We start from the raw sequence: 13,589 nt of genomic DNA on the forward strand, positions 1-13,589 counted from the left end.
TGGCATGGAAGGCCAACCACCCTGGAGACTATAGGCTTTGCCCACTTGAAATGGGACCTCAGGCTTTGGGATACAGAGAAAAGACACCAAAATTTATCTCACCTTATTGAGCAACTTTAACCTTGAAAGAGCATCTTGTCTGATAGAAAGTCTCTGTCTTTGAAAATACGCCAGAATCTCTTCCTTGACATCCTCTTTGGGGAGAACCAAGAAGCCCGAAATGCCCAGATCTGCTTTTATCTCTCCATTTTGGTCCAAGTACAGTTCAAAGTGAGAAATATTCCAAAATTCATTCTTCTCCAGAAAGGGATGAAACTAGAATGGGAACATCCAGGAATATGAAAAACAGAAAACTTTGTTTCTTATCCCACATTGAATCTTCTACAATTGTCTCATCTCCAAATATGGTTAAATAGGATACAAATACCGCCATAATCTTCATAAGTGAATGAAAAAGACAGAGAAAAAATTATCAAACTATAGAGAAAATATAATAGACACAGTTGGTCAATTATAGGGAACATTTTAGAGCAGATAACAAATAAAATGAACAGAGAAAAAAAAAGGTTATTCATAAACTCTTTGAAAACAACAGATTGATTCCCAGAATTCATGGGTTGATCAAGAAGAAATCTGTCAGGCTAATCTTTTCCTTTGTAATCCTGATGGAAAACACCTCCAGATCAGAGGTGGGTTCCTACCTGTTTGGACCAGTTTGGCTGAAACGGTAGTAACCTGGTGGCCTGGGTGGCTGGAATCAGCAGCAACCCAGGCTGGCCACATCCCTGAACCGGTTCTCTCGGCCATATTGTTTTTGGCTTCTGGGCATGCGCAGAGCAACCGGCAGTAGCGGTACCCAGAACCCACCCCTGGCTCGATCTCACTTAGGAACCTCAGTTTACTTGTGAGCCCCATTGGCCTTTCTCCCTGCCTCTCCCGGCCAATGTTGCTCATGAGTAAACTGCAGCTATGATCTCCCGCGTGTTGCACACCCAAAAACGACATGGAGGCATGGGCGAAAGCTGGGAGGGGGGTACAACACACGGGGTGGGACCTGGCCAGCCCTGCTGTTGCAGTAGCTGCCTGGGCGAGCCACTATCCACCTCCCCAGACCAGGCCCTCAGCTGGTGTCAGATTGAGGCCGCAGCCGCCACCTGCTCCTTTGTCCACCCAGCTGGCGGGATCCACAGCAGCACCAGTCAAGGCTGAGAGCTTTCTTTGCCAGCTGGCAGCTGAAAAGTTCTCTCTCTTAAAAGCCTCCAGTGATTGAGCTTTCGGATCCAAGCGCACTTTAGCCAACCAACCAACCAGGGCTTAGTTTGGAAACAGAAGAAGAAAGAACCGGTGAGTGTCTGTGCCCAGGCGTGGGGGATGTTGGGGGGGGAGGCTGGGGGGGGGAGCCAGAGGGTAGGAGGTCTCTGAGCAAGTGCTGGACAAGAAGGTGGTGGATGACCTCACTTTCCAGTCACAGGTGAGTGGCTGCATCCAGCCGGGGGATCAGAGGGGGCAGCTGAGCGAGCGCTGGGTAAGCAGGCAGGAGGGAGACCTCGGAGGCTCATTGTCAACCCAGCTTTGCGCCCAGTTGGCTCTGGTTGCATAAACATCGGTTGGCTTAATGGTTGGGCACGGGGAGTTGGGGGATGCCGCTGGGCAGGAGCGGTTTGGCTCAGTTGTTCACCGGGAGGCAAAGCGGACCGACTCAAAAAGGATGAAGGGGATCTTCGGTGGAGCCGGTCAAGGGAGCAACCCCTGGCTTATTGAGTCTTATTGACTTGATGGGCCTAGCCTTGGGGTGAGGGGTGGGCACAAATTGCACCCCACTGCAGGCGTCTCTCAGCCGTTGTGTGCAGGGAAAAACCTTGCACAGTAAAGAAAACCTTCTCGTGAGTGTGAGGTAATTAACAATTTCTTGAACTCTTGAAAAGTTTTTCTTTGCTGTGCAAGGTTTTTCCCAGCACACAATGGCTGAGAGACGCTCACAATGAGGTGCAATTTGGGGGTGGCGGGTGGGGCAGGGGATGGGCTGGGCCAGGCCACGCGATGCACATCTTACTGGAGACTGGCAGCTCCGGATCTTGTGGCTTTGGGGGGGGGGGTTCTTTTAAAAAATGCCTCTGCAGAGGAGCTGAAAACCTCTGAGGTTGCTTTGGGAGAGGGAAGACGGACAGCATTCCCCCCTCCCCACCTCCCTGGGTGCCCGCAGCCTTGGAGCAACTCTGGGCCCTTGCACAGTAAAGAAAATCTTCTGGCGAGTGAGAAGTTGTTCATTGCCTTTGCTGTGCAAGGGCCGGGAGTTGCTGCAGGCTCCGAGGCTGCAGGCGCCCAGGGAGGGGGGAATGCTGCCCATCTGCCTGCCCCCTCCAGAAGTAACCTGGGGTTTTTGGGAGGAGGATCCCCAGAGCACCCTTGGAAAGGACTTTGGCGATCAGTCTGCCGCTAAAAGCAAACAATGAGGCGAGGCGCAGAGCTGGTTGGAAGAGGGAGGGAGGGAGGAAGGGAGAGAGAGAGTGTGTGTATGTAATGGCTGGTTTTATCCAAATGAGTTTTTGTTTCAAGTGGATCTCCTAGCTTTGAAAGGAGGAAAGGAAGGGATACGAAGAGAAAGTAAGAAAGAAAGAAAGAAAGAAAGAAAGAAAGAAAGAAAGAAAGAAAGAAAGAAAGAGCGTGAAAGGGGGGGAAAGAAAGAAGGGAAAAACAAGAAAGAAAAAAGAAATAAAAGGTAAAGAAAGAAAGAGAGAGAGAGAGAGAAAGAAAGAGAGAGAGGGAGGGAGGGAGGGAGGGAAGGAGGGAGGAAGAGAGAGAGAGTGTGTTTATGTAATGGCCGGTTTCATCCAAATGAGTTTTTGTTTCAGGTGGATCTCCTAGCTTTGGAAGGAGGAAAGGAAGGGATACAAAGAGAAAGAAAGAAAGAGGGTGAAAGGGAGAGAAAGAAAGAGAAGGGAGAAACAAGAAAGAAAAGAAAAAAGAAATAAAAGGTAAAGAAAGAAGGAAAGAGAGAGAGGGAGGGAGGGAGGGAAAAGAAAGTGAATAAGATATAGATGGGTGGATGGATGTATATATACATACATGGAGGGAGGGAGAGAAAAAAGAAGAGAGGAAGGAAGACTCTTTGAAACAGCACAGCAATCTAGGATTGGAAGGGATCTCGGAGGTCATCTAGTGAAACCCCCTGCTCCAGCTGGAGACCTTATATCCTCTGGATTATTTTGGTGCCTCTAAGAGAGAGGAAAATTGTCAGAAAAGGGAAGGAGTTTACTAGGACAAGGCTGCCATGCAGAGAAAGGCAGAGACAGTCCTTGACTTATGACAATTGAGCCCAACATTTTGGTTGCTAAGCAAGAGCGTTGTTAAGTGAGCTTTGCGCCATTTTACTCAATCCATGACATCTCCTGGCTCTAACAGTCATGTGCAGGCTAGGAAGAACATCTGAAGGCCTGTGTAATGTTCAAATGTGCAGAAGTGATAGTTAAATGTGTGCCAGAAAGTGGACTCTGGGTGTGTTTTTCAAAACACAATAAGTGAGGTTGAATGTGTATAGTTTTAGAAGAGCTCTCTGTGTGTGTATGTGTGTGTGTGTACATACACATACAGTGTATAAAGTAGATAATGTATCTTTTTGTGTGCCTATACACACACTATACCTTGTAATATGTATGTACACATATGGCATTTATACATAGGATTAAATTGTGTATTTTGGATGTTCATTAATAGTAAATAAATAGACAGGGAAATTGTATCTTGTTGACGCAAGGAGAGGCCAGGCAAGGTACCCCTTGACATGAGTGGCTACACCCACCCAATCACATGACCACCAAGCCATGCCCATCCAGTTACATGACCACCAAGCCACACCCACCCAATCACATGATCACCAACCCATGCCCACCCAGTCACATGACCACCAAGCCACACCCACCCAGTCACTAGACCACCAAGCCACACCCACCCAATCACATAACCACCAAGCCACACCCACCCAGTCACAAGACCACCAAGCCATGCCCACAGAACCAGTAGTAAAAAGATTTGAATCCCACCACTGGATACAACCCTCTTCCAATAACTGACTCTGTTACACATGAGTGTAAGATCTGCTCACTATTATTCCAGAGTGTCAGAAGTGGAAAAATGAATTCAGTTACAAGAGAGGAGATTTTAACTGAATGAGAGAAAAAAATGATAAAATGATGAGCTGTTTTAGAGCCTGTAAAGCAGAGAAGTTCAGTCTCCTCTTCATGGATCGTCTGAGAGCAAAGACTGAGCAGCCATCAGTCAGAGAAGCTTGAACTGGGACTCCTGCAGAGAGGAGGGGTTTGGGCTAGATGGTCTCAGGGTCTCCTCCTAATTTATAAAGGTTGTCATGCCACAACATGTACTGTATTTTTCGGAGAATAAGATGCACCGAAGTATAAGACGCACCAAGGTTTTGAAGAGGCAATTTTTTTAAAAAAAGTAGGTAGGTAGGTAGAGGGAGAGAAAGAGGGATAAATACAGTAGGTAGGTAGGGAGAGAGTAGTTAGGTAGGCAGGTAGGGAGGTAGATAAAGGGATAAAAAGAGAGAGAAATGGAGAGAGATATAGAGATAGAGAAATACATTAGATAGGTAGAGGGATAGAGAGAGAGAAATAAAAAGAGTTAGAGAGAGAAATACAGTAGGTAGTGTAGGAAGTTATCACCCAGCCCTCTCCCAGAAAAATGAAATATCCTAGGAAATATTGATAAGGCAGAATATTATATTTTCCTGGATGTGAAAAAGGGAGAAACACATTTTAAACACTAAATTCCTGCAGCTTCCTGCCCATCTCCACTTTGTCAATGGGCCATTAAGAAGGCCAAGCTAGTCCACTTTACATAATAAAGAGTTCTCCTCTTCAGCTGTGATGGGATTAAGGCAGGATAATAAGCCTTTACTCAACTGACCACATGGCATCTGAACTCAAATCAAACCTGAATTCAAAACAGCCTAGAGGGTTGCCCCTGCATGGGCCCATGTGAGTCTGGCAACCAATCAGAATACATTTCTTACACAGGAACAGGAAACAGATAGGTGGGGCAGAACAAATTATAAAAATCCCTGCAAGCCCTTCTTCAGCCCTCCTTCTTGTCTGCTCTTCTCCTTCTCTTCCCTTCTCTTCTCTTCTCCACCAACATTGAAGCATGTGATCACCTTTTCTGTTCAGGACTCAGGCCATGTGGTCCTGTCCACCATTAAAACCATCTTTCCAAGCAGCCTCCATGTCTCCAGTGTCTTTTTCCCCACTTGGAGCCGAACCCAGAAGGACATTTCTTCCAACAATTGGCGACCCAGATGGGACTCCAAGCTAGCCTAACAAATGGATATGGCCCAGGTAAGCCTCCCATGCCGGCACAGACCCCATTGAGTCTGTGGGTGGACTTTATCTTGGCCTTAGCCATTTGGATCTAGGCTTTAAAGGGGTTTTGAGTTTGAGCTCAAAGGCTGCCTGGAAAGAAGGTGAGTACCTCTAAATTTTAATTCTCTAAAATTTAATTTTAAAGCATAGGAAATGTGTGTATGCCTGCCTGTGTGTGACTAGTGTGTGTGAAAATGGATAGAAAAGTGAATGGATTTTTTATTTTTTGTTGTTGCTGCTGTTTTTGTCCTGTGAGAGAAAAAAAGCTAAAGCCCATAAGAAAGTTAGTGAGAAAAAGGGAGGTACGCATACCCGCTCCGACAGCACCCCTCCTGGGTCACTGTGCGGCTGGTCCTCCGGGTCTCTTTCCCCAAGACTTGAAACTGTAAGAAAAGTCCCTGCGTGAAAGGGCGCGAATCGAGAGAAGGTTCCCGCGGTGAGGAACGCGACAAAAGTCCCTCTGAAGGGCACCCCCAGAAAAGTCCCTCCGAAGGGCACCAATAAGACCCTCCGAAGGGCAAACAGAGAAAGTCCCTTCAAAAGGGCGCGAAAGGTCCTCTAAGGACGCGAAAGTAAAACGGGGAAATACGAAGTGGCAAACCCGGCTAGGACGAAGTGAACCCACATCTAAACGGGATCATGGGAAGCGGTAGCTCGAGGGTAGCCATGGAAACCCCCCTAGGGGAGTTGTTGGGGGCCTGGGACGAAAAGCAAATGCCCGTCCTGGCCGGAATGAAGAAAAAAAAGAGCAGATTGTAGAAAATGGGCTTTGCTGAAAGATGATACAGGAAAAACTAATTTGGCTGAAAAGGTACTTAAAAGAAAATGGTGGGGTTTCTTTTTTTTTTTTCCTCTTGTCTGTCTCTTTCTCTGTCTTCTATATAACCACGTGGTTTTTGTTTGTTAAGATTTGTGCCTTCCCCAATTTAACTGAAATTCATGGTGGGAATGATTTTGTTTTTCCCTCTTTGTCTCTGTGTGTGTATGTCTAAGTCTTTGTGCACCCTCAAGGTAATTGTAACTAAGATGTCTCCAATCCAAAAGACAAGAATTTTAAAGTGTTCAAAGAAAGAAAGGAGTAAACTGGCAGAAATTGCCTTCGCTCAGTTTGTTGGGCCTAGAAAACTAACTGAAACTGGGAAGGGTCTTCACTTTGTGTCTGTTCTGGCCAGCAGAAACAGAGTAAAGATTTTTTTTTCCTTCCTTCCTTCCCTATACCTTAAAGTAACAACCCAGGAAATGTTTTAAGCTCATTTGCAAGGAAAGTTTCATCCTTGCATTGCATTTATTGTGTGTCTAAATGATTTTACCTGTTCATTTCTTTCCTGGAGCATGTGAATCCAGACCCCATTTCTCATCTGTGATATCCCCATAATGTTTATCTGTTTATCTGCTGAGTAACTGATGCTTTTATTTTTCAAACTCTGCCTGCAAGCTATCTACCCCCCCACCCCTCCCTTACCTCTAATCCTCCAACAATGCCTTTTCTGTGGGGGAGGGAACTTTGTTCTCATGTCTTTCAGCCCTAGAAGATTGTACTCTTCAGAAACAAAGGACTGCTAGGTCAAACCATAACTCTCCAATTTGCTGCTGGTGATTGCCTCCTGATAAAACCTGACATGAGAAAAAAAAAACTTAGCCAAGCCTGGGACAGACTGCCAAGACTGACTGATCACTCTTACCAGCAAGCCAAGCCTAGTACCATCCAGCAGACATGAAAGAACCCTGAAGGAGATGAAGAAGTAAAGACCAAAAGACTCTTTTCAATTCCCAGAAGACAGCTGAAAAGATTATGGGGAGGGTGGAATTTGATAAGGTTTTCTTTCTCTGTTTCATTCACAGAAATTTATTATGCTTTCTTCCTTGCCTCATTTATATTGTAATCAGTTTAATGTATTCATGTAAGAATTGTATTTGAGAATGGCTAGCACAGCAAGTCCTGAACACCTTAGATTTCTGGCTGGTGGGAGGGAAATTTTCTCCAAAATGTCTGTATTTTCTGTATTATAGAAGTAGCTACACACACACACACACACACACACACACACACACACAAAGAGAGAGAGAGGGAGAGAGAGAGGGAGAGAGAGAGGCTCCATTCAGAATTAGATTGAAACTATCTCCTTGACCCAACTCCACAAAGCTTTTCCTAGGTTGATTTTGCCCTTGCCCAAAAGCAGATATCTCCCTTTTAATCCCATGGGGGAGGGTCAGTTCCCCTCAGGCAATTCCCCCACTTGAAGAGTAGCAGAAAGGATCTTCAAAACTCAAACCCTATGACTCAAAAAAAAATGATGCTGCCCAGTTGCCCAGTAAAGCAGGACATGTTGCACTGGTGGTCTCTGATAGGAGTCCCTGGGCTCATTGTGTGTAACTTTAAAAAAAAATACTAAATAGCTTGTATTGCACACTAGCTAAACTCAATTTGGCCTCACTAAAATAGGAGCCAGGGCAAGTTAAAGAAATCCCTTGGAAATGGGCAGCCTGTACTTCTTTAAAAGGCAGAACCATGGCTGTGAAAGTTTTTTTTTGGGACTTCTGCTTGCTTGTAACCTGGAAGCTCACAGAAAGTGATATCAAACATCTGAAAATAATTGGCATGGTAAATTGGATACTGTAAATTTCTTTCCAGAAATTGTGCCCTGGTTGTTAAGACCTTCATGGTTGAAAGCTCTCTGGGAGCCACTGAAGGGATCCTTCTGCTGTTTCTTTCAATGCTTTTCCATCAGAAAAATTAAGTTTCCCTGATCTGACCAATTTTATCTTTTGTCAAAAACATGTGCGTTCTACTCACATTTTTTTGAAAAAAAAAAAGGAGGGATTGTAGGAAGTTATCACCCAGCCCTCTCCCAGAAAAATGAAATATCCTAGGAAATATTGATAAGGCAGAATATTATATTTTCCTGGATGTGAAAAAGGGAGAAACACTTTTTAAACACTAAATTCCTGCAGCTTCCTGCCCATCTCCACTTTGTCAATGGGCCATTAAGAAGGCCAAGCTAGTCCACTTTACATAATAAAGAGTTCTCCTCTTCAGCTGTGATGGGATTAAGGCAGGATAATAAGCCTTTACTCAACTGACCACATGGCATCTGAACTCAAATCAAACCTGAATTCAAAACAGCCTAGAGGGTTGCCCCTGCATGGGCCCATGTGAGTCTGGCAACCAATCAGAATACATTTCTTACACAGGAACAGGAAACAGATAGGTGGGGCAGAACAGATTATAAAAATCCCTGCAAGCCCTTCTTCAGCCCTCCTTCTTGTCTGCTCTTCTCCTTCTCTTCCCTTCTCTTCTCTTCTCCACCAACATTGAAGCATGTGATCACCTTTTCTGTTCAGGACTCAGGCCATGTGGTCCTGTCCACCATTAAAACCATCTTTCCAAGCAGCCTCCATGTCTCCAGTGTCTTTTTCCCCACTTGGAGCCGAACCCAGAAGGACATTTCTTCCAACAGTAGGTAGGGAGAGAGAGAGAGTAGGTAGGTAGGTAGACCTCCCCAAAACAGCCCGTTTTTGTGAAAACGCTTCCCCCTCTTTTAAAAGTCATGATTAGCCTTGGGGGGATTTGCAGAGTGCTCCGAGGGGGGGGGGCAAAAATGAGCAAAAAATGGCCCGTTTTTCCCAAAAGCAAGCCTGTTTTTTGTCAAAACAATTGCATGCATAGCCTTATGGAGGCTTATAGAGTGCTGCTGGGGGTTGTTGAGCCCCAAAATGGTCCATTTTTTGCTCATTATTGCCCTCCCCAGCCCCCAGGAGCTCTCTGAAAGCCTCCATAAGGGTATGCACGGCCACTTTGGTGAAGGGGCGGGGCTTCGTGAGGCAAAAAATGCTGTATTCATTGTATAAGACGCACACAGTTAATGCTGCCTATCTTGTCTTTCTATTTGGTTTCCACTCTTTGCATCTCCTCAGTTTCACCTGCCCTCTTCTCCCAATAAAGCACCCAGATCCACGCCAGGCTCCCTTTCATTGGAGGAGAATAGGGGGGCTTAGCTGCCTGTCCAGCTGCACACAGACCCACCTGCAATGGGGACGGAAGGAAGGTGGAATTCCACCAGGTTCATCACAAACCCACAAATACAGGAATTTATTTTAAAAAGAATACAGCATTTTCCAATTAGCAGTGCTAAATATAAAAATGCCATGGTATCTACTCTTTGGAACCATTCATTCCCTGAGTAATTAAATTGGCCAGATCTGTTGAGATGGTTCCCCTCCTTCTCCTCTGGATTCCTCCTCCAAAGGATCTAAGATTAATGTATCATATTGGGACCCCATACCTGCCATGGCTGCAGCCTTGGAGACCCCACGATCTTTTCATCCTCCTTCCTTCCCCTCCTCGATCTGGAGGAATAGGCAGCATTCAGGGCCTGGGCCAGAGTCTTTATGAGACTGTAATAGTGGTAGTCATTTGGGGCCCTTAATCTGTCCCATTTCCATTGGGTCTCCAGTGGGGCTTTCTGGGTGCATCTTCTGCGGCCTTTGACAGAAAAGACATTCTTTGAAAGAGAACAATGAAAATAATGATCTTGAAACTTTACTTCCACAAAGAAATAGGGTTTAAAGGCATTATCCATTGGCCTTTCTTTTGACAGAAAACCAAAGTTCCAAATACTATGGATGTATTTGAGAAGTCTGCGCTTGACTATTCTGTACCCTATAAAATTTGTGAGGATCCAGACTTTCCCCTCAATGGGTCCTGGGAGACGCATAAGCGTTAAATGGAAAGGAAGAATTCTGTCCCAAATGGAATCAAATTCTATGAAGTGAACAAAGACGTTGACTTGTCTCCACTTAGAGAGGGAATCCCTGAGGGCTGCTGCATGTCCAGTCTTTGAGAAAAGTTGTGATATAACCACACAAATTCCATTCCTGACAAGCACAGGAGTAAAAGTCCTCATGAAATTCTCTCCCTTTTCTGTGTCTGAAGCAAAGAGGCCAATCAGGGTCCATCTGAAGTGGAGGAGCAGCTGGAGAATTACTAGGTTCTGGAATCCTTCTTTCTGGAGAATGTGGTGGAAAAAGGGGAATCGACCTTTATCACTCAGACCCTCTGAAATTTCTCCACGATTGATCTGGAAAAGGAATGGAAAGGATTAGAGACGTGAAGGGGAACCTGTGGCATGCAGAGCGTCCTTTCCCGGCATGCCAGCCGCCCCAGCCCAGTTCCACTAGCATCCACATGCAGGCTCACCTCCTGCCGGCAAGCAGGTTTTTGAGCCTTTGTGGAGGGCCGGGGGGGGGGGGCGTGAGTATGCTGGTGTTGGGAGAAATGTCCTTCTGGGTTCGGCTCCAAGTGGGGAAAAAGACACTGGAGACATGGAGGCTGCTTGGAAAGATGGTTTAATGGTGGACAGGACCACATGGCTTGAGCCCTGAACAGAAAAGGTGATCACATGCTTCAATGTTGATGGAGAAGAAGAGAAGGGAAGAGAAGGGGTGAAGAAGGGCTTGCAGGGATTTTTATAATCTGTTCTGCCCCACCTATCTGTTTCCTGTTCCTGTGTAAGAAATGTATTCTGATTGGTTGCCAGACTCACATGGGCCCATGCAAGGGCAACCCTCTAGGCTGTTTTGAATCCAGGTTTGATTGAGTTCAGATGCCATGTGGTCAGTTGAGTAAAGGCTTATTATCATGCCTTCATTGTCTCTTACACTGAACTCTACACCCATCCCCCTGGAGCTGAACTCTTTATTATGTAAAGTGGACTAGCTTGGCCTTCTTAATGGCCCATTGACAAAGGGCAGGAAGCTGCAGGAATTTACTCTGTGTTTAAAATGTGTTTCTCCCTTTTTCACATCCAGGAAAATATAATATTCTGCCTTATCAATATTTCCTAGGATATTTCATTTTTATGGGAGAGGGCTGGGTGATAACTTCCTACAATCCCTCCTTTTTTTTTTCAAAACATGTGAGTGGAACGCACATGTTTTTGACAAAAGATAAAATTGGTCAGATCAGGGAGGCTTAATTTTTCTGATGGAAAGGCATTGAAAGAGACAGCAGAAGGATCACTTCAGTGGCTCCCAGAGAGCTTTCAACCATGAAGGTCTTAGCAACCAGGGCACAATTTCTGGAAAGAAATTTACAATATCCAATTTACCATGCCAATTATTTTCAGGTGTTTGATATCACTTTCTGTGAGCTTCCAGACTACAAGCAAGCAGAAGTCCCAAAAAAAAACTTCACAGCCATTGAAGGATTCTTCCTTTTAAAGAAGTACAGGCTGCCCATTTCCAAGGGATTTCTTTAACTTGCCCTGGCTCCTATTTTAGTGAGGCCAAATTGAGTTTAGCTAGTGTGCAATCCAGACTATTTAGTATTTTTAAAACTACACACAATGAGCCCTGGGATTCCTCCTCCTGAGACCACCAGTGCAACATGTCCTGCTTTACTGGGCAACATCATTTTTTTGGGGGGGGGGGGGAGTCACTGTCAGGGTTTGAGTTTTGAAGATCCTTTCTGCTACTCTTCAAGTGGGGGAATTGCCTGAGAGGAACTGACCCCCCCCCCCCATGGGATTAAAAGGGAGATATCTGCTTTTGTGCAAGGGCAAAATCAACCTAGGAAAAGCTTTGTGGAGTTAAGTCAAGGAGATAGTTTCAATCTAATTCTGAATGGGGACTCTCTCTCTCCCTCTCTCTTTGTGTGTGTGTGTGTGTGTGTGTGTGTGTGTGTGTAGCTGTTTCTACAATACAGAAAATAGACATTTTGGACAAAATTTCCCTCCCACCAGCCAGAAATCTAAGGTGTTCAGAACTTGCTGTGCTAGCCATTCTCAAATACAATTCTTACATGAATACATTAAACTGATTACAATATAAATGAGGCAAGGAAGAAAGCATAATAAATTTCTGTGAATGAAACAGAGAAAGAAAACTTATCAAATTCCACCCTCCCCATAATCTTTTCAGCTGTCTTCTGGGAATTGAAAAGTCTTTTGGTCTTTACTTCTTCATCTCCTTCAGGGTTCTTTCATGTCTGCTAGGGTGGCATGCTTGGTTTGGTGGTAAGGCTGGTCAGTCAGTCTTGGCAGTCTGTCCCAGGTTTGGCTAAGTTTTTTTTTTTCATGTCAGGTTTTATCAGCACGCAATCACCAGCAGCAAATTGAGAGTTATGGTTTGAGCTAGCAGTCCTTTGTTTCTGAGGTAAAAAAAAAGAGGAGAGGCCAAGAATACAGTTCTTTACAGACATATCTTTAGTCTCATGTTGTGGAATATCACCCATTCTGTCCAAGTGTGGAAATCCAAACATTATTTCAGGAGGTAGACGATGTAAATTTCATGGAACATGACATTCCCGCTGCTTGTATGATTGAAACACTTTTGCAGTAAGATGAGTAAATTTCCAAGACGGACAACAACTTGTGTTGCAAACAAACAAACAAACAAAATCTCATAGGGTAGAGCACCTTGACTCATAAGCGTTTAAAAATGCACTCAGGTGTAAAAGAGGGAGGTAAGAAGAACAGCTTTTAAAAAAAAATGCAATTAAAAAAAAAAAGGTACTTTGAGTCAACACTCCAAAATATCAAATTCCATTCAGATGGAAGCAAATTCTCATTAAGTATGTTAAAACATTTACAAACGTAAGCAAAATATCTCAAAATCATTCCTTTTTATAGGTTTAATTAAGCATTTTAAACCTCAAAAATTTCAAGAAAAAAAATCAAAATTGTATTCAGAGCAAAGAAATGTAACTGCATAATTGTTATATGCAGATAAAAGATCACAATAGTGAAAGGTAAGCGGGAGCAGATCACCCATTTACTCCAAATTTCTCAGAAGAGAGAGGAAAAAAATGTGGTTAAAGTGAGGAGAAAAAATTTAGCCTCCTTTACTGACCCAAAAGGAAGGAGGGAAAGAAGGGGGGGGGGAATGCCCAGAGGCATTCACAGGTATCACTGGGGCATTTCATACACACACTCATGGTAAAAATGAGCAGACACTCATTCTCCCCGCCTTTCCTACTTCCCTCCAAAGAATGACCCAGAAGCAAGATTGGGGGGGGGGGGGATTCACACAGGCAATCACGTGGATCTCTGGATCCATTCACTTATCACTCCCTGGGGCATGAGGGACACATACTCACATTCATATTGCAATCAGACCTTCGTGCTTGCTCATGCCAAACAATCATAGGTATTTCAGGAAGCTTTTTTTTTTCACAAGCCACCAAGCTTCATTTTCTTTTATTAGAGGATCTCACCC

At 44.6% G+C, this 13,589-nt stretch overlaps 1 protein-coding gene across 5 annotated transcripts in view; it reads right to left on the reverse strand.

Annotated features, from left to right (window-relative positions):
- LOC309392508 (vomeronasal type-2 receptor 1-like) overlaps window positions 1–13,589 on the reverse strand; it is a 378,052-nt gene that overhangs the window by 313,606 nt on the left and 50,857 nt on the right. The window lies entirely within an intron of this gene.

The sequence above is a fragment of the Natrix helvetica genome (genome assembly GCF_964273705.1).
Source record: "Natrix helvetica genome assembly, chromosome: 5".
Classification (NCBI taxonomy): Eukaryota; Metazoa; Chordata; class Lepidosauria; order Squamata; family Natricidae; genus Natrix; species Natrix helvetica.